Source organism: Lepisma saccharinum, chromosome 11, assembly GCF_977018435.1.
Source record: "Lepisma saccharinum chromosome 11, izLepSacc3.1, whole genome shotgun sequence".
Lineage (NCBI taxonomy): Eukaryota > Metazoa > Arthropoda > Insecta > Zygentoma > Lepismatidae > Lepisma > Lepisma saccharinum.
Genome location: NC_139239.1, coordinates 62469074 through 62488397, shown reverse-complemented (window position 1 = coordinate 62488397; position 19324 = coordinate 62469074). Strand labels below are relative to the sequence as shown.

At 40.0% G+C, this 19324-nt stretch overlaps 1 protein-coding gene across 1 annotated transcript in view; it reads left to right on the top strand.

The window, feature by feature from the left end:
* LOC145994852 (organic cation transporter protein) overlaps positions 1-19324 on the top strand; it is a 55513-nt gene that overhangs the window by 12972 nt on the left and 23217 nt on the right. The gene's annotated exons all lie outside the window — the stretch shown is intronic.

Below are 19324 nucleotides of genomic sequence, written 5' to 3'. Positions count from 1 at the left end.
CTCTCGAGGCAGGATGCTGAGGAGTATCTGGTCCACTGGAGCAACTCCTTTCTCCCTCGGGCCTTCAAGGTTGTTTGTATTTGAAACGAGACGAAGTCGCCTTTAGTGGACACTCTGCAAGTCTCTCACGTAGGCCACCAGGAGATGTATGGCATTTCGTGAATAGCATGCAATGCACCTCTCTCCAGGTGCCTGATGGAATGTGCAGGATTTGGAGCTGCAATCAAGTAATTGGGTGAGATCCTTGTCCCCCATTGCTTTATTGTCCAATAGAGACTGACTCTCATGAAGAGGTGGATAAAGAATTGCAAATGAACAGGTATCATGTTCATGATATTCGTGAAATTTGCCATTTGAAGTATAAACTAGGGTTTCTAATCTTATGACAAATTAGTATGATTTGATTTTGTTATTTAGTGTATTTCTGCCACTTGACTAATCGCGACGATGAAGATCAGTGATATATTGGAATCGATGAAGGGACACCCAACAAAGAACACCCATGCCCTGGATTCGAACCCTGGACGCCTAACCACTCCGCCACAGAGATCTGCAAATTATCTTCAGCGTTCTGTCAATTCAAGGTTCTTTGTCATGGTTCTTTCTTAATTCAGGTGTCATATCTTCTTGTATAACTATATTTTTGAATTATTTAGGGAGGGTATGCAATATGTACAAAATCAAATCTTTAAACATAAATCCTATTTAGTATTTCATAAGTCTCCCTTTCTCAAGATTCTTTGGGTATGTTCCAGTCATTGTAATAGGGATTATAAAATGTAAACTTGTATTTCTTCTAGGACAACACCTCATATGTCATTCCCGTCAACACATAATTACTACTAACAGACTTCCAGAAATAAGACTATTGTAAGAAATAAATAATCTTGTTTTCGGAGTGAACTTGCAAGGACATGTTCATATCGGATCTGGTTCCTTTAACTGTAATTAAAAAGGGGTATAATATATTACATTAAATGAATTACAGTATATTAAATTAGATTGTTGTTAGAAACAATTTCACGAAAATTTCCCTCTACGGCCGAACTTTTACACCCGTGTTTTTTCTTTGTTCTTTTTAAATGGCGGAAAAAAACACACACATTGCATCCTAGCTATTCTGGCATGCACGGTCGTATTTTACTTTTTTCGTCTGCAGAATCGTGAAGTGTAGTACATTGTTGCGCTGTTTGTGTGAAAATAGTGGACAATAAAAAGTTTGGTTTATAAACACGTCAATCAAGAACACTATTACAATTGGGAGCCAGGAAATTGTGGCTTAAAACTGAAAAGCACTTAACTAAAATCTCGTTAACCCACCCCTTTCACCCTCTGCAATATTTTCAGAAGGGTCTTCCAAATGTAACATTTCGTCTAGTTTCGTTGCATTCAGAAAGTCTACTTAGGCACATATAGGCTAATCGGGAGTGGATCTATAGTTTAAAGTGGGATCCGATCCACTATGTGCTTCCACCGGATACCGAACCCGGAACCCTTGATTGACGTTGTCGGGTATATTGTGTTGAACTTTGTAACCCCCAAGTCAGAAACTCTTCTGCGCCACTGCGTGATTTGTAGGAGAATGGGGTACAATGTGCCTCGTAATACTGTAATAGTGGATTCCACTGCGCCACTGACTCAATCCTTTAATTCATTTCATCCTTATCATCGTCGCGGTGGAAATGTGCGACGTAATAATGACGCAACGACCAAAACAAGACCGCTTTTTTTTCTTTTTTTCATTCGCAGCAATGTAAACACGGTTACACATGGCCATCAGAGGGAGATTAACCTTGTTCGTCATTCCTCCGTCCTTGACCCTTGAGGTAGTTACGCTAACTGTAAGGAAATCGTCTCGCACGCGCTCCTTGTCTGCTCGCCGTGGAAACCCAGCGAGGCCCGATTATATTGCGTGACGTCACGTGTCGTGGGCTTGCTGGTTACGTAAATGCAATTTCGACAAAGCGAGCGCTGTAGTAGGGTCACGGCTTCGAGTTACTAAACTAATGTGTGGGGGGGGGGGGGGTTGAATCCGTTAAGATGCCATGGCATTGTTGATTAACTTAGTTGAGGCCGAATCACACGGAACTGGATTTCCAGTAGGATTGTCCTAGTTGGCACTGGACTGGCTACCAGGCTGGTTTTGACGAATATACAGTGTTCTAATAATTGCAACTGCCTTTCCCGCTGTATACTGTGGAACAGCCAATTCGAGCTAAAGTTGGAAATTGAGGTGATGTGCAGTCCTGTTCATTAATATTTAGAAATCTTATTAGCAGTGTATTAAATATTTGACATGTTTAGTTGAAGAAAATATTTTTTTATGAAAGTATACAACGAATCTCATGAATATACTTAGGTAAATCAGAAAGTAAAGGCAATTTTCACATAACATCTTTATTTCCACACAAGAAGAACTACACATCACTTATTCCACATATGCCCCCTGCACAGCAATGCACTTTTGGTATCGTGCAATCAGCTTCTGTATGCCGTCCGCGAAGAAGGTTTTTGATTGCTCACAAAGCCACGTCTGCACCGCCTGCTGGACCTCGTCATATGACCTGAACCGACGACCACGCAGCTCCTGCTTCAAAGGGCCGAAGATGTGGTAATCTGATTGCGCCAGATCAGGGCTGTACGGAGGATGGGGAAGCAACTCAAAGCCAAGCCTGGGCACAGTGTCTACTGTTGCCCCTTGCTGTATGAGGCCTGGCATTATCGTGGAGTACGAGCACCCCCTTAGACAGCAGTCCTCGTCGCTTGTGACGAATTGCAGGTTTCAGTTTGTTTTGCAGGACCGCACAATAACTTGCGCTATTCAGTTTCACCATGTGAGTGAAACTCTGCCAGGATCGGCCCCTTCACATCCCAAAACAGCGTTAGCATCAATTTCCTACAGGACGGCTGTTGTTTGAATTTCTTGCGTACGGGGGACGACGGATGTTTCAATTGCAGGCTTTGCCGCTTACTCTCTGGTTCGTAGTGGTGAACACATGTTTCGTCTCCTGTCACGATTCGTTCCAAGATACTGGGATCGGCTTCATAGCGTTGGAGAAACTGGGTAGCCACTGTGACGCGCTGCTGCTGATGCGCAGCTGTGAGTTCCTTGGGTACCAACCTCGCACAAACTTCATGGTACCCTAATTCATCATGCACTATTGCATATGCTGATCCGAAACTGATATCCAGGAGCTCCGCCACTTGTGCTATTGTGATTCTTCGATTATCGTCCCTGATAAAGGTATCCACCCGTTGGACGTTTTCTTCTGTGCGGGATGTTTTTGGGCGTCCACTTCGACTTTCGTCCGTTACATTTGTGCGTCCCGCTTTAAAACGGTCCACCCACTCATACACCTTTCGTTGCGTCATGGTGCTTGCTCCATACTGCGCTAACAGCCGACAGTGGTTGTCAGCCGGTTTGACTCCCTCCGACCACAGAACGCGCACTAGGGCGCACTGTTCTTTGATGGTGCATTCGTGGAGTGGTGCGTCCATACGTGTGACCATTTTGCTGCGCGACACTAGACTGAATGGGGCAGTGATGGATGCTCCTACTTCCACGTCACTCCAAGTATACACGTTGTGACGTCACACACACCCAGTCTTCGTTTATTTCTGCGAAAACACAAATTTGACTTTAGTTTTTGATTTACCTAGTACATAACCGAGATAATTAAAAAGCATGTTGAGTACACAGTGATTACCATATTATCTTTCGAGCCAATTTCTAGCACCCACTTTTCTCTTAATTTTTAATAGCAGGGCGGCGATAGTGCACCCGCACTATGCTAAACTTTATATAGCCTACGAGGGATATTAAACTGTCTTTGCAACCATAGTTTTGGAAGCCAATCGCCGCCACTGGCAGCAGTAACTATTCTTCTACAATGTTCTTCAAATCGCTCGTTCATCTTTTTAGCATGTCTGCTCTGAGCAATACCGTAAGTATGGTAACAAGTATACTTTGAGGCCAAAACTAGCAGGTGAGCCAGTACCACACAACTAATCAAACTGAAAAAAACAGCAAGAAATCTAGCCTCCTATGATTCTGACTTTAGCTGGTTAGTTAGCTGCAGTTGGGTGTTAGTTTCGATTGGGTCAATTAGAACGGGCGACCAGAGGATTCATGGGTTCAGAAAGGCCGAGGGCAAGTGGTCATTGACCTCCACGAGTTTCAGCGGAGTCTGTGATAGCCGGAGGATATTCTCGCAACATCTTAGCTCATTTGACTCCTGTTTGTAACACGTGAGCGTCCATATGCAGGGTGAAGGTGTGGCAACAGTTTGAGTGTTGCACTTCGTAAGCAGGCCGAAGTACAATGCAAATACGTCACTTGAACTTTTCAACCAGACAAGTCTCTACACGAGTCTCCAGTTAACAGTAGCGCCAGGATATGTGCCCTCGGAAAATATGCGAACTACAGATTCCATGTGGCTAAATATTCAATGCCAGATGCACTGCATCCAGACCAGCATAGAGAAAAAAGCACAAGCGAATAAAACTTTTGAAATTTGTTGTCACGTTAATAAGACTTGTTTAATTGTACGCATGTGTTTTACCTGTGCGTTTGTTAATTCTAACAATTACTCTTCAGTTCAGTTTTCTGCTCTCAAAGCAAACCACAGAACATATGAGCGAATAACCTTCAGCGTTTTCCCTATACGTCAAATGAATTAGCGTTATCTCCCTAATTCAAGAAAACTAATTTCGAAAAATTCTTTCATTTTCGATCTGATGCAGGAACGTAACGTAGGCAACAATTGATGTACCCGACAAGTGTTTGAAGAGTGATCAAGATCATCCAAATATTAGTTTCCCTTGGGTGCTTGGAAAATGAAAGATTGCGACTATAATTAGACTTCTGCCAGAGTAGATAGATACTATACTCTTTGAGTACTGATTTATACGGTTCTTCAACCTTTCTGATGATTTTATTAACTTTGTGATAAGTGCCTTCTTGGCTTGGCATTATTCAATCTGCAAATTTCGTCCGTGGGCAAAAATTGTTCTCTGAACCCTAAACATTCAAAATTAGTTTTCACTTTCAACACCGATAACTTGTTTATAAATAAGACGCTTGAAGCAATTTTAAACTAAATTTTCACGTAATTTTCACCAAAACTCTCCTTTCTACTCCCGATGATGTGACAAATCGTCATGAAAATTTGAAGTTTTTCTACGTCTGGCGAGTGTTTCCTCTCCTGTTTCACTTTATATATATATATATATATATATATATATATATATATATATATATATATATATATATATATATCCCTTCTCTGGAGAAGAAGAAAGTCTCTCTCTTCTCTCTCCTTCTCTTCCTTCTTTCTCAGAGAAAAGAGAAGAGATTTTCTCCCTCCTTTTTCTCTCCTTCTTCCTTTCTTTCTTTCTCTTCCTCTCGAAAGAGGAGATAAAAAGAGCTTTCTTCTTTCTCTCTCCCCCTCTCTCTCCTCCAAGAAAAGGGAAAGAAAGAGGAAGAAACAGAAGACGAAGAGAGTAAGAAAGGAAGATAGGAGATATAAGGAAGAAAGAGCTTTCTTTTTCTTCTTCTTCCTTCTCCCTTATATCCCCTATTCTCTTTCCCCTATCTGCCCGACCCTGTGGCCGAGTGGTTAGCACATCGCGCTGCGACGCCAAGGGCCCCGGGTTCGAATCCCGGTCGGGCTTGGTTGTTTGTGAATGTCCATTCATAAATTTCATCATTTCATCACTCATCCCCATCTTCGCAAATTAGCCAAGAGGCACAAAACGCGAAGTAAAATAAACTAAATCAATCAATCAATAAATGTTTCCCCTATCTTCCTTTCTTACTCTCTCTTTCTCTTCTGTTTCTTCCTCTCTCCTCCAAGAAAAAGGGAAAGAAAGAGGGGAGAGAGAAGGAAAGAAAAGAAAGCTATTTTCTTTTCTCTTCTCTTTCGAGAGAGGAAGAGAGAAAGATGGAGAGAAAGAAAGAAGGAAAGAAGAAAGGAGAAAAGGGAGAGAAGGAAGAGGAGAGAGAGTGAAAAGAGAAAGTCTTTCTTCAGAGAAGAAAAGGGATATATAATATCATTTATTTTTAATTTGGAATTTTATAAGTATCGGTATCGGTTCCAAGTGGTATCGGCTCAGCGTTAATAACAATGTATTATTTTATTTTATGTATATATGGTTGAGTGGAAGAAAAGGCTTTGTACTGCCTTAACTCCGCCATTTAAAATAAGGAGTTAATAAATAAAAATAAATAAGTATGATACGTGCTAGTGATATGCAGCACCAGCATGGCGATCATTAGCAAAACGGCTCATAGGGAGAGGAAGAGCGTCTTCCTATCTTATTGAATATCTAGAAAGTTATGTTGTCACTTCCTCTCCTTATCACAAAATCAGCCAATGTGAGTTCCGGAAGTCAGGAAGAAATTACGTAAGACGACCTTCAAGTGATCAAAAGGCTTCGAAACAACGCTTTTTTTTTTCTCTCTAATCCATTAGAGCGATTTCACCGGGCAGTTTTTCCCACCTACTTCTTCGTATTGTTTCCACCCAGGTGGCCGTGGACTCGTATTCTTGAAGGTCGCGAGTTCAAAAACTTCTCCTGTCGGTCGATATCTGGTGTCTCCACGCCGCGCGTTTCTCGATTTATTCGCTACGATGTGAATTAACGGATGTCTGACACGGAACTTCTCTGAATCGTGTCTTGCTACATCGTGGCATGACACAATATGTTTTAAGACCTAAAAGTGCTAGGTGGCAGTGTTGTCTATACTAGCCTTTTCCCACCAGTTTTCTGACTCTAAATCGGTCAGTAGAAACAGCAACATTGGTTCAATTAAAGAATTTCGGGTATTGTTATTTTTAAAAAATTACCTATTCTTCAAAAGTTCACCGGCGTGCTCACGGGATATTGGTGGCGCTGTCGCCAACCATTGTTGGCTCAAAGCACCCACACACAGTGGCGGCGAGTAGGGGGCAGTTACCCCCCCCCCCAAATTTTGCTAATTTTGCCCCCACACTATGGCCTCGTCTACCAAGAGGTATAGCAAGCTGTTCTTGTCCCTCCAATTTGGCACCCAATCGCCGCTACCCCCCACGCATGAGATGTTCTACGCAGAAATTCCACTCGGTTAAAACAACGGCAGCGAATAAATTAGGCGAAATGTTGGCTGGTTCGGAAAGACAAGGAGGACCCAGGTTAGTCCTAGTCAAGCCTGTATTTTGCACTGAAATTTGTACGTGGTACATCTCCTAGTGTCATAAGATAAAAATCTAATGCTTTTCATACGGCCTGTAGGAGCACAATGTGTTCTCAACCAGCCTGTCAGCAGTTTTCTCTTGTCTACAAAGCAGCTCGGATCATTTCACTTTCACCAAGGTCGATTCCTTGGAAAGCCATGTTCTGGCGCGGGAATCTTGGAAGCTGTCACTTCTGTCCAAGATGCAAAAACATGACTGTCAGCACTCATTTTTGTCCTGGAATTTATCTTCCTCCCCTCGGATTTTCTCGTTTTGCAATGGATGCCCCTATTAGTGATGTAAGAAGGTATCCACTTTACAGTTACGTGAGTAAAACTTTTTCCCCCTCTCGTTTAAATCACCACATGTAACCGGTGGGAGGTCTCCTGGTTCGTTGTAAACTGCGGGTCTGTGGTGTGGGGCAGTGTTGTCGTCATTGAACAGTAGGATTTCTAATTTCAGATATTCGTAAAACAGGGTAGGCCTATCCATAAAGATTGTGTACAATTTCACACTTTCATAAGAAGAATTATAATTGACGTACGGAAGCATATACTGCCGTTCACATGATGCACCAACTCGGTGACTGTGTCAACTTCACTTTGACATGTGCACCTTTGATTGTGCGTTCAACATCTAAACTGTGCACCAACTATGTCCATACTCGCCGTAGCATGTTGGTCAGCAGTGTCAATAGCATTAGTTATTCTGGCCTTTATACCATCAAGGTTAATTTCAGTAGTTTTGGTACACTTTGTCCTTGGCATAACCTTACAGGGGTGTAATATCAGGTGACCTAGGAAGCCAGGTAATTGGATAACCTCTTCCAATCCAACGTGCTTGGAAAGTTGTGTTCAGCACATCTCGCACAATACTGACCTAATGTTTTCTTTATGTAAAGACTGTCGAGACAATAACTTTGAGTATGAAGAGCTGTATGGTTTTATATGTCGATTGAAATTCATATTATTGGGGTATGTAGTTTAAAACTTTTACGGACCCTTGTATAACTTATCGTTTCAATTTCTTTCCATACAGTATAAACTTCCATGGGACATATTGGATGTTCATTACTAATTTTTAGATATATATTCCTGGATATCTGCGGGACATATATATTTGATATCTTCTAGGCTGATATCCAAGGGACAGATAGGATATATCTACTGGATATCCTTGGATTTGTTGGATATCCAGAGCTTCAATCACAAGGGACAGCCATTACATGAAAGCGTAAGTGCTGAATGTGCTACTGACTCAGAGCACACCCTCCTTTTTATTTCGAAGAAAAAATTAAAATTATGTATGTGGTGGGCTATAGCCCCTTGGCTATAGCATCCATGGACCGCCCCTGGTCTAAACAGCGCATGCTGGAAGATAATGCAGTTGACAAAGGTCCACTGTAAAATACTAACACTTTTCTACCTCGTTTAGGGAAACTGCAGGTTCTGTTTCTCGCTCGGATTTATGAACACCAGTCTGTGGTTTGCACTGCGGGAAAAATCTAAAGAAAACTTGGGGAAAAGTTGTAGGGGCAGAGTTATTGTTAGACATCTATTTTTTACCCAATGCTGGCTATTCTTAAACTTAAGCTTTGTTCTGAAGTTGTGCATAAAATCTGCCAACATAAACCAGTTATCTGTGTCAGTGAATAGCAGAGCACATGTTAGTGTCTGCAAAAACTTGTTTGAAGAATTCTTGCGACTTGAATGTTAATGGCCTGGCAACTCTGAACGTGGACAGAACCAGAAGTTACAATGTATTGCACCGGATTCCTACGCTTTTTTTTTTTTTTTTACTTGTTTTCAAGGTTTAAAAGCGTGAACTATGCTTGTCTCACTTTCAAATTTCTAGCTTGAATATACTTTTTCTGGGATCACTTCTGTTATGTGTACTTTTCATACGGTTGACATTTTATCAGAGAATAAAAATTAAAAGCCGGTGTGTTGCTTACAGCGATTGTCAACATGACAGAACCCGGAATAAGAAATTGGTTCATTCCCCTTACATTCTTTGGAGTAGAGAACTGTAGCTTGTAGTTAAATGGTAATTATGGTGTATTGTTTCTCTTGCTACTAATCTTAAACATACAGAGAATCGTGAATGTAACATAGTCTCAGATTGGGAGTGTCCCCATCCTCTCTCTCCCCGCCCCAAATTCAGGAACAGCAGTGTTCCATTTCGTCTCCAATGTGAACTCCCTATTTAAAATGTTTATTTTAAATTGATAAAGAAATGTACTGAAAAAAAAACATGGGCAAGCTTTTCCTGATGTCGCCAAAAGTTGTTTTTTTGTTTTAAAATTTAGTATAAATACATTCAAATAACAATTATAAACTACTAAATATATCTAAAAAATATATATATCCTGATACACTTCTACCCAGCATAACAAATAGTCCTTTTCACACTGTTACTAGACTAGATTGCACAATTTTTTTTATATTTTATAAACTTTTATTACACTTCGTTCAAGAAAAGTCGGCGAGTTATGGGGGAGGGACAATTTCCCCTAGGTCCTTCTCTCGGAGGCAGCTGCGAGCACCGTTGCTAACTTTACTCTTTTGGGGCCAGATATGGCTCTTTCGTGCACTCGTTTTAACTGTGAACTATGGCACCCGTCCCCCTGCCTCACCATGATGCCATCACTAGCCCCGCCCCACATAGCCCAACTTTTGTCATGCGTATAAATTTTGCACATGACGTGATGTTATAATATTGGCTGCGTCCTCCCCTCCCCCATACCTCCCCAGCTACTTTTATATAGCGCCTTGACTGAGGTGAAGATGACAATATTGTTATCCGATAATCCCTTATTTTAGATTCATACAACCATCGATGGATTATTGACATGGGTGATGCCATCAGATCTAGACGGTGAAAACTTAAGAATAGATTGTCATCGCTTTAAAGTTACCGGTAATAGCAGCGCCCCCACCCCCTTGACAACTAAAATTACCATGGGAGGCACTTTATCCAGCCTTCGTAAATATAGCTCCTTGAAAGTCAACTTTAGCTCAATTTAAGGTGAAATTTGGCTTTTTTTATGCGCATCAGGGTTGGCAACACTGAAAGGATGGCCGTAGAAGGCAAGGAGAAATGCATTATACTTTTATGGGATAATTATTTCATTAGTTTTCTTGGGGATATCAAACTTCCGATGACGGGAAAAAAATATGATCTGGTAGACAGGATCCATTGAAGATGATATTTGCGCTAGGTAGAGTCGAAACTCCCATTTGTTTAGCAGTAACTTGAATTTAAGTTCTCTCCATAAGGAATACATAGTATTTTGTAAATATTTCATCATATTTTTCAAACACTGTATCTAGCTTAATAATAAACTTTAAAACCGCTTCCACTTGCAACATGGGGAGAAAATCATACTTTAAAATTATGCGTGAATTTTCTTTAATAGGAGAGCCCATTCCGACGATATTTAAATAAATTGTCACACCTCACCTTAAAATATTTGTCTAAGTTTAAAAGACTGGGCCAAAAATAACGAACAAGTTTCACTGCCAATGACTGATATTTTAATGTGGTGCGGTATTAGTTTGAATTACATAAATGGAACATATGGTGAGGGAAAACTGTTCGTGTTCACTTGTTTTAATAATATAAATCCTGTTACAAATAGGTGGACATTTTGCATTGAGGAACGTAGTGTGACATATAATGTCCAATGAAGTTGACTCCTTCAGTACTTTCTGCATTATTCTGAAACTCAACAGTATCCTATACTAAAATGAAGAGCTCTTCATTTAGAATCGTATAGGTGTTTCACCTACGTCACAAACTGTTGCATTGTGGGATCGAGCAGCCATGATTGTGGCCGGTTCTTGTAAACATACGGAATTCAAGCGGGTGGGCGGAAGATTTCAACCTTGTATACGATGGTACTGTGCAGTTTACGGTTGTTGAACAGAAACTAAAGTTTATCCTCGAATTTTCCAAGAAAGAACAGAAGGTTGTTACGCCTTGGTTAATTTGATAAATTTGTTAAATCATTTATAAAGAAAGATAGAAAAATGTATAAGGTGCAAAGTTAAAAGTTGAAAACTAAAGAATGTATTATGACAAAAATAGTGGAGTTGATTGTTCCGATAAACTAAATGTTATGACGTAATCTAATGAACGCCAATTAAAAATTAGAAAGATGTTGATGATATGTAAGAAACTAATGGCGGAAGTTTTTAATTTTATACTTATCGATGTTAACTAAAAAAGATGTATCAGAACCTTTTGGATAATTTATCAAATCCAACTTATGTATGAACTGCACATTTTATTGTAATTTAAAAAAGATTTTGTCTTCATAACTTGCTAGTCAGGGGTTTCAGAGTACAGAAATCTGGTATAAATACGCCGATATTTCATTGCTAAAGGAAGGTTTCTTGATATCCGCACCTGCGTGGGTTTGTTTAGAGGCCAGTGTTGAGTCGCTCACACCACGCAGGTTTTCTATATTGAGATGGTGTTCAAAATCCGCAATTACCCGGTTTCACAGTCTGGGCGCTCATATCTATCCCGATGTACACAAATTGACTTATCCTAATAAAACTAGATAAAACCTATATCCGGTGGTTCGAGTTTTTCTTTTGCCCACCTGAGATGGTTCCAGTGAGGACCTTTGGAATTCCCATGATGCTCACTACGGGAGCTGAGGGAAATTAACTTAGTTCCTGCAACTGCGTGTGTGTGTTTACAGATAGTATCGAGCCACTCGCACCCCGCAGTTGTGGGGAACCTTACAAGGTGCGCTTCAAGGCACAGGACTCTATAATTGTTGATCAGAAGATACCGCGTCGTCTGGTTGGCGAAAGTAAATCATGCCAACATTATTGAACAAAGCGAACATTACAGAATATGCAGTGAACATTTCCTCTCAGGTAAGTTCATATGCCACATTTCTCTGTGACTTTTAGTACAAATGTATCGAACTGGTGTGTTTAATCATACTTGCAATAGTGTTTCCTTGTTTTTCGTTAGAAAGATGCTGATACTTCCGATAGCCAAGTTTGACGATAAAAATGATAATCTTCAAAGTTTAATTCATCTTGATAATTGTAAGTTTGTACTTGTTCGTTCGTTAACACAAACTGTTATTAATTGTTTTTCGATCCATGAGAAAAGATGCCGGTAGTAGGCTTTGCGTATTATCAGAAGAAAAAAAAACTATCAAAGTATCCCAAATTGATTGATTAATTTGGTCTTATTTTACTTCGCTTCTCTGCCAGTTTTGGTTAATCGTGAAGACGAAGCTGCGTGATATGTTGAAACTGATAAAGCGAAACTCACAAAGAATACCCATGCTCAGGCTGGGATTCGAACCCGGGACCCCTGGCATCGTAGCGCGCTGTGTTAATCACTCGGCCACGGAGGCCGGTATATCCTAAATTGTTAAAGCAAGGAGTGAAATTACTGTTTTCGAGCACCTCAACATTTTAAATTACAGCGCTTCAACAAACCTTAAAAGGAAACACGATAATGGCTTAGCCTTGGAATTTACAGTTAATCTGTACTGGATGTAAATGTTTCAAGCAGAATCCTAACCACTAATAAATACGAAAACAAATTGATTCCAGGTAGCTGGGTCAAGTAAATAAAAAAAAAAAAAGGTTTAGCCCCCTTCTCATTTCGTTATTGTCCACTTCATATGGATCTACACCCCAAAACTTCGCTTTTTCTCTTTTTCTGTCGACTGCGCAAAGAGTTTGAACATATGAAAAATTAGCGCTATTTCGAGATGGCACGACATTGTCATTAATTTTATGCAATGTTACCGACATTTTACACAGTATTAACAAACTTACAGTTGGCGCAGATGTAACGAACGCTACGTGGTGGGTATTTCCTTGCAGGCGACAAACAACGTGGCCACGAACATGGCGGCGGTGCGAATCCTGACGTCACATGAAACCCACCTATACTAAAAACTCTTTTTCGAATTAATGGTTTGTAGTACAGCCAACGGCAAATATTTCAACTTGTCACGTTTCCCGCGCCAACTATCGCTCGACAGTTTCAGTGCCTGGGGTTCACTCTGCCTACAGTGGCAACGCTGCGTGATTTCTGCTAGAAATGCCAACGATCGGCAAGCGCGGGAAACTTGACAGGATGTACCAAACTTGGAACAATAGAACCATCAACGAAGGCGCAACTAGGTAATTGTCCTAGTTTCACTTCAAAAGGGTTTCTTAAGAGTTGTAACAGACGGCTTGCATGGCGCATTCAGAGGTCGAGCAGGAGTAGACAAATTGCCCATCAGTGTTCATTCATTCATTTATGTTCTCCGGATCGTATGGTTTAAAGAATTGACACAAAAGCACTTATAAGCAGAGGATATCTCTGCCATAGCACAAGTACAACCCAATTCCAAAATAGTGAAGAAAACTAAAATAACAATTGACAATTTGCCCACGGTTATCTTTACGACTGATTGTACATTTCTCCGGTGTGATTGAAAGAACTGGAAATCCTTGATCCGGACTGTACGCGTTACGCACAACAAAACAATGACTCGCCATAATTCTTCGAACTTCCTCGTAAAGGCCATTCACCTTTGATCTATGGGTAATTTTGTGCCCTTACGCCATGTGGGGTAACGGGCCACACTAGTTAACTGGGACTTCGCTAGGGGTGAAAACTTTCCTTCAGATTGCATAGCTGGAACAATGTTCACATCTCTTGGCAAGGTTTTCGGCTAACGTTCGTGTCTAGTGGCGGCGATTGGGTTTCAAAAACCTGGGGAGGCAAGAACAGTTCATTTCCTTTGTAGATAAGCTTTAGCATAGTGCGGGAACGGGAGTAAGAAGTAGGGCGCAACTGCCCCTAATCGCCACCACTGTTCGTGTCAAACCTTTTAAATGTAAATCCGTGCATAATTTTTTTTTTAAATGAATCTTTTTGCTATTCATGGGCATGTATGTAGCTAATTGATTAAATAACTGCAAATACTCATGACACCACGTACCTATCGGCATGGACGTACGCAGGATTTTTTTTCGGGGAAGGGGCAAGCTAAGAATCCCCTCGAAACAGTTCTTATTTATCTCGTTTATTGTACTTCGCTTTTTCTGCCACTTTTGACTAATCGCAAAGATGAAGGTGAGTGATGTGATGCAATTGATGAAGGGTCACTAAGAAAGAAAACAATTCCCAGGCCAGGACTCAAACCCGGTACTCCGAAACAGTGCTTCGGTTTGAAGTTCTCACGTTCGTCACCAACTGTACCAGTCTACTTGTAATTCTCTTATAATTAACGCATGGTATTGCGACAAATGAAATTGCATGTGTAGGTCCAGTTCCGATTAGCCTATCTGTAAGATTCTGACACACGCCACTGTGCAAATCCTTCAGATGCATAGAAATACTAAAGTTCCTTCTCTTGTATGCAACTGCGATGGGAGTTTTGCGCGCAATTCTCCATGCAGCGTCTCCCCGTGCGAAACTTTGCAGCGGATTGCATTCGGAACAGTCCCTGACACGTAAATCTCCTCGGGCAATGTCGCTGGTGTTGCTCTGTTCCCGCCGATGTCCTTCGGGAGCCGTTGCAGAAGCCGGTGAAATTCGCACGCGAAACCGGCCTTGGCCAACAGAACCAACCTCCTGACCGGGCTGGAAGCACGCGTGGATTCCACACGAGCTTGTCTTAGTTTGATGACTGAATATCTTAACACAACTTATTAGGGGATGATATAAATACAATTAAGAATAATGCTAAAATATTTTTTAACTGCTGAAGAGATAGGTTTGGAAGTTAACAAAGAGAAAATTAATATATGCTTACAGGCCGAAACCAAGTGTTAAATAATAATGAAAATCTAATTATTGATAACTCGTTTGAACCAGTGTCCAAATTCAACTACTTAGGAGTAATATTAACAAATTAAAATTATATTAGAGGAAATAAAAAGTAGGCTTAATTCAGGAAATGCATGTTGCTTCTCTCTTCATAAACTTTTGTCTTCTCGTTTAATATCTAAGACACTAAAAGTTAAAATATACAAAACAGTAATCTTAGCTGTAGTATTATATGGGTGTGAAACATGGTCCTTTACATTGAAAGAGGAACACAAATTGAGAGTATTTGAAAATAAGAACCTTAGGAAAATATTTGGACCTAAAAGGGATGAGACAGGTGAGTAGAGAAGGTTACATAATTTAGAACTACATAATTTGTACTCATGTCCAGATATTATTAGAATAATTAAATCAAGAAGACTTAGGTGGGCAGGCCATGTGGCACGAATGGGAGAGGAAAGAGGAGTTCACAGGATTCTTGTTGGGAAACCTGATGGTAAGAGACCTATAGGAAGGCGAAGATGAAGATGGAGGGACAACGTCGAGATGGACCTAAAGGAAATGGGTAGAGATGGAAAAGAGTATATAGAACTTGCTCAAGATAGGGAAAGATGGAAGGCCTGTGTTGCTGCAGCCATGAACCTTCGGGTTTAAGAAGACTAGAGAGTTAGTTATATCTTAACACAAAGCCTAGACAATAAGGTGCAAGAAAGTGCGTGCGGAAGGAGATTGTGTGTGGAGATTCTCTCCTTCTCCTACACACCTACACAATACTGCTTTCTGGCGGTATCCAACGCTGAGAATATGAATAAAGGCTTGTTACCGAAAGAAATAAGATTTGTTAAAACACACGATCATTTATACTTAGTATAAAATACTTAGTTTTTTTTATTAACTTTGCATAATTTGTCACCATGGCACAAAAAAGCCTTTTAAGGGTACCGGAACGTTTATCCCCCCAATGTAAAATACACCAGACAGTTTAGGGAGGCAATTGCACCCCGTCCCACACAAACACTTTTTGGCCTGCCCCCCCCCCCCCCCCTTGTCTACCAACAGAAAATAAACACACTGCCTCACGCTTCCCCAATCGTCGCTACTGACCAGATATAAACTTGCCCACAAGAAGAAGATTGTGAAAATCTGAACACTGTCACGTGTAACTAATTATAGATCTTTACTTGGAGAGCTTGTCCCTGATGGTGTGGTAAAGATCAAGGGATTGCGGGTTCCAAATGGAAAATTGTAGGTGCAATCTCGATTACTCTATCTGTGCGTAAAATTGACATGAAGCAAAACTTTGACTTTGTTTAACGTGCAGTTCATATTCAATAAAATCTATATATTTTTTAAAAGTTACGCAAACTGAATGCAAACAGTTAAATAATGGGAGTTTGAGCCTGTTACCACTCTTCGCTAAATACGGCCATGAGTGGAGAAATTTTGGAGATAAAACTTTTTAATTTTTCACAGGTTTTGTTGGTACTTCTTGTTAAAGTATCCAAACATGGCCTCCTTCATGACCAATTACTGCGTTCCTCGAAGTTACGTATAGATTTAATGATTAGTTAAAAGCTTACGTTTAAGTAAAATGAAGGGAGGAGGGGTAAAAGAGTAAAAAATGTAATGCGGCAATGGAAGAGAACTGCAGGTGAATAGAAATCCTCGATTTGGTTTCAAGAAGATAACCCCATCTAAGGGACCGTATGCTTGCGGAAGTACAACAGTTGAGTTTCTTAATTACGTAACATACATACAGGGTGTCGCCTCAAAACAGAGAAAACCAGGGTTGTTAGAGGTTCAGGAACCCATAAATTCTAATAGCTTCTGTTGGGTTCCGTAACAGGACCAGAAACTGTTATTTTTCTCGATCAATTTAAATTCTGTCCCAAGTTGCGTATTTTTTAATTTCAATACCAAACTTGGACCATGTTTAAATTTATTCGGAAAAAATTGTTCGAGACAGAATTGAAATATTTTAATGATAAAAAGGTCCTTTACGATCCAGAACCAATATAAGTGGACCTTGAACAACCTTGGAGAAAACATTCCCAGCTGTTCTTAAGAATGTTTGCTTGTTACAGCCTAGCTTTGACACTACGATCCTTCGAAAAACTAAATTTTCCATCCTGCACGTTTGAAACCAAAATTTGCAGTATTCAGTTCCACACTGGGGAAAAAAAAACTGATTTGCTTGATTCAATAAAACGCGTTTGGCTAAGCTTTTCGATAACTACCTATAAAAGAATTGTAGAATTTATTATTTTTTTTTAATTTTGAACAAATCTTTGGTAAACACATGTGCAGGGTTACTAAAATAATTTGGTTCTGGTGAACAAGTATTTGTTCGACTATTTTGAACAAATGTTTGCTTACCAGAAACTATTTTTGGTTATTCCAAATTTCTTTTTTCTCTACGTCTTATGAAACAAATTCTGTCGATTGGGAACAGGAAGGGGAGAGTCATCAATGTTGAACGTTGCAATCCATTGTTGTCTTGTCATTTTCTTTTTACACAGAAGCAGAATTAGCCTACACACTTTCACATTCTTCATGTGCAGTTCTTTAACATGAGTGGCGTACTCTACAGTTACCAGTGAAATTATGGGTAGAGTGCACGTTATTTCCCATGTTGCCGTCTTTGTGTCGACATGCTGAAAGTTAAGACATTTCTCATGACTTTGTTTAAACTGTCGATCTCGAAGATCTCTATGAACATTAATTCGAGATGAGCATTTAAAAAATGTGTATCACGAAGTAAATTTTTTAAATACAGACAATTTGGTTGGGAATTTTTCATTTTTTTGGCAATTTCATCTCATTTTAAGCAATAGCTCCTACCCCTATTTTTCAAGTTTTTGAATTTATTTTTCTCTTAATCAAATCCAGGAGACATTGCTTCCTTTAAGTACTTTCTAATTGTTTCAGTGGAAGTAGGCCTACAGAGTGGTCACAAGGGGGGCGTACCCCTCTATTTTCGACACTACGATCGTTATGGTTGAATGCTTGATATGGGGACATACCTGATGGTTTAAGAGTCCAGATAATCTGTGGTTCGGTTTGAACTCTTATAGCTCTCGGTCTTGTATAGACGTATGCAAATTTTGTGGTTTCAATGCAATGAACACTCCTACCGAAATTTCCTTGCTCATTCCCGATGGCGTAATGGAAACATTTTCGACCTTGTAATAAAAGGGCCTTGGGTTCAATCCTAGGTTGGCACACTGTACAGTAGTTCGGGGTGTAGGTGTAGTATGTCTCCACATTGGAAGAATGTAGGTGTGATATGTAGGTTTCAAGTTCTTTGTGTTTTCTCCACTTCACTTTCTTAACCACGTTAGGTTAGGTAAGGTTAGGTAAAGGAAACATACAAAAAAACAAGATGTGTGTGTTTCCTTTACCTTACCTTACCTTACCTTACCTTACCTTACCTTACCTAACGTGGTTAACAATGACGTATCGAGAAACAATGTGGAGACATTATGCCGTGATTAAATGTGGAGACATAACTACACCTATACCGTGGTTCGGATCCCACTTTAAACTGTAGGTCCAGTCCCGGTTACCTTATCTGAGCGTATAGCTGACTTACAAGTAACTGCTTTTGACAAAGTTTTGAAAATCTTTCAAGTTGGGGGAAAAAGATGGCTTGCTTTTGAAATATCTATACATTTTGTATGAAGTTAAAACTTAGAAGCCATTAAAAGATAAAATCGCGACATAACTTAACCTTTTAGAACTACGAGACGTTGTGGTTTCGTGTGCAAGGGCTTTAACGGAAGGAAGCCATCAATCTTATTACCTCAGCCTTTAGAGCAACAATAAAGTTTATTGGAGAATTCCATGAAATTCTGCTGACTGTACATGAATTACTCACCATTTAAGTATACAAATACAAGTGTAGCTTAAATGCGCAAAAGTTGGCACTTCTGCCTTTATAAATTTCATAATCATGTGAGCAGTAATGACATTTGCAAGAAAGAAAAGTAGTGCTTTTGTTTTGCTACGCGCGACTTCGCAAAAGCGGAAGCAGTTTAAGACAAACTTTCAACATGCACCGGTGATTCATTGCAGACAAAGCATAACATTGCACTTTCTTTTAAGACTAATTGCTGTTTGCGATTTAACAAGTCTAAGGTCATGTGTCTCCATAATGAAGTTCCTTTGGATATCCTGTCATGTTTCTGAATAGTGTATTACAAAATAAGCACCGGGTGTTAAATATTGTCTGAGGGAATTTGAATATGAAAGTAAGTTATATTGTCTCAGATTTTAGAACTTTCTAAGTAGCATCTTGGAGCCAC